The following is a 2,255-nucleotide window of genomic DNA, read 5'->3' on the forward strand; positions in this document are numbered from 1 at the left end:
CTGCTGAACTAGCAAATCAGAATCCTACTCCTCGTACTATGTATGATTATGCTAAACCTACTTTAACAGGAACTGAGTCAAGTATAGTTAGACCTGCTATTGCTGCAAATAATTTTGAACTGAAACCTAACACAATTCAAATGATACAACAGTTTGTTCAATTTTATGGTTTGCAGGACGAGGATCCCAATGCTCACTTGGCAAATTTCCTAGAATTTTACGATACCTTCAAAATTAATGGCGTTTTTTATGATGCCATTTGCCTTCAGTTGTTTCCCTTTTTGTTAAGAAATAAGGCTAAACAATGGTTGAACTCATTACCACGAGGGTCAATCACTACTTGGGAACAAATGACCAAAACATTTTTATTAAAATATTTTCCACCGGCTAAAACAGCCAAATTACGTAATGATATCTCTTCTTTTGTGCAGATGGATTTAGAAACACTCTATGATGCATGGGAGAGATATAATGACCTTTTAAGAAGATGCCCTTACCATGGGTTACCGCTTTGGCTATAGGTTCAAACATTCCATAATGGCCTGAATCCTTCGACTCAGCAGATGATTGATGCAGTCACTGGAGGAACTATCAATAATAAGACACCGGAGGCGGCTTATGAATTTATTGAAGAGATGTCACTGAATAACTATTAGTGACAAGTTATGAGAACAAAGTCGACGAAAGCAGTCGGAGTTTTCAACCTCGACGCGGTTACTATGCTATCTAACCAAGTAGAACTCTTAAATAAAAAAGATTGACGGTTTGTGTGGTTCTACTCATGTACATCCAGTGATGAGGTGAAATTCAAATGGAGGAGGAGCATGCACAGAATATCAACCTTTCAACCCTAGCATCAAGGAGGAACAAGTCCAATATATGGGTAACAATAACTCTAGATCCCAAAATAACCCATATAGCAATACTTACAATGCAGGTTGGAGGAACCACCCAAATTTTTCATGGGGAGGCCAAGGAAATCAGATACCACCTCTAGGCTACCATCAACCACCCTACCAATAGGAAAAGAAGCCGAACCTTGAAGAGATGCTCTCAAAGTTTATATCTGTGTCAGAAACTCATTTTCAGAATATCGAGACAGCACTTAAGAATCAACAAGCATTGATCTAAGGGCTCGAAACTCAGATTGGACAGCTTGCCAAGTTAATTTCTGAACGACCACAAGGTAGCTTGCCAAGCAACACAGAATCTAACCCAAGGGAGCAACTCAACGTGATTACTAGTCAAGATGAGGAAGGGTTAGTCACACCTGAACCAGAACCAAGGCAAGAAACTGGGATAAGCAAAGGTAAAGGTGAGGTAAACCACAATGAGTAGAAACCGGTAAGTACAGAATACAAGCCTCGTGTGCCATATCCTAATGCGACAAGAAAAGACCACTCAGATGAACAATTTGGTAAATTCCTTCAACTTTTAAAAAAATTACACATTAACTTACCGTTTATTGAAGCTTTATCACAGATGCCAAATGCAATGAAATTTTTAAAAGAGCTTCTAGCAAATAAGCGAAAGTTGGACGAGGCGTCGTATGTGGAGCTAAACATAGTTTGCTCAGCTATTTTACAGAATAAGCTACCCAACAAATTAAAAGATCCAGGGAGTTTTACAATTGCTTGCTTAATTGGTAGTTTAGATGTTAATAATGCATTAGCTGATTTAGGGGCCAGTATTAACGTCATGCCCTACAAAATGTTCAAAAAATTAGGTTTTGGGAAACCCAAACAGACTAGGATGAGCATTCAATTAGCAGATAAAACTATTAGATTTCCTAGGGGTATTATTGAAGATGTGCTAGTTAAAATCGATAAATTTATATTTCCCGTTGACTTCATTGTTCTAGACATAGAGGAGGATAGCAACACTCCTTTGATTTTAGGAGGGCCCTTTTTGGCAACTGCTAAAATGAATATTGATGTTGGCACAGGTGAGCTCACACTTCGTGTGGGAGATGAAACAATCACCCTTCAAGCTCGCAATTCTGGCAACACATCAGAAATTAAAGGTGATTGTCTAAACCATTCTACTAAAATTGACAATATGGTGCAACTTACTTTGTAGGAAATGAGTTTAAAGGAAGTACATGAGCCATTCTCAAGCAATAGTAGAGGACCTATTCATGAAGAACGAAGGCTACGAATAGATGAGCTACATGAATGGCAGACGCATAAATCGAGAACACACGATAAACCAAAACTACGCCAGGACGAGCTCAATACCTTTCCAAATCAACTTAA

At 38.5% G+C, this 2,255-nt stretch overlaps 1 non-coding gene across 1 annotated transcript; it reads right to left on the reverse strand.

Moving 5' to 3' along the window:
- Window positions 1-398: 398 nt before the first annotated feature.
- On the reverse strand, window positions 399-505 carry LOC121217382 (small nucleolar RNA R71). The gene has a single exon (XR_005913486.1). It is a non-coding gene; the product is annotated as a small nucleolar RNA R71 (small nucleolar RNA).
- Window positions 506-2,255: the final 1,750 nt, after the last annotated feature.

The sequence above is a fragment of the Gossypium hirsutum genome, chromosome A02 (assembly GCF_007990345.1).
Source record: "Gossypium hirsutum isolate 1008001.06 chromosome A02, Gossypium_hirsutum_v2.1, whole genome shotgun sequence".
Classification (NCBI taxonomy): Eukaryota; Viridiplantae; Streptophyta; class Magnoliopsida; order Malvales; family Malvaceae; genus Gossypium; species Gossypium hirsutum.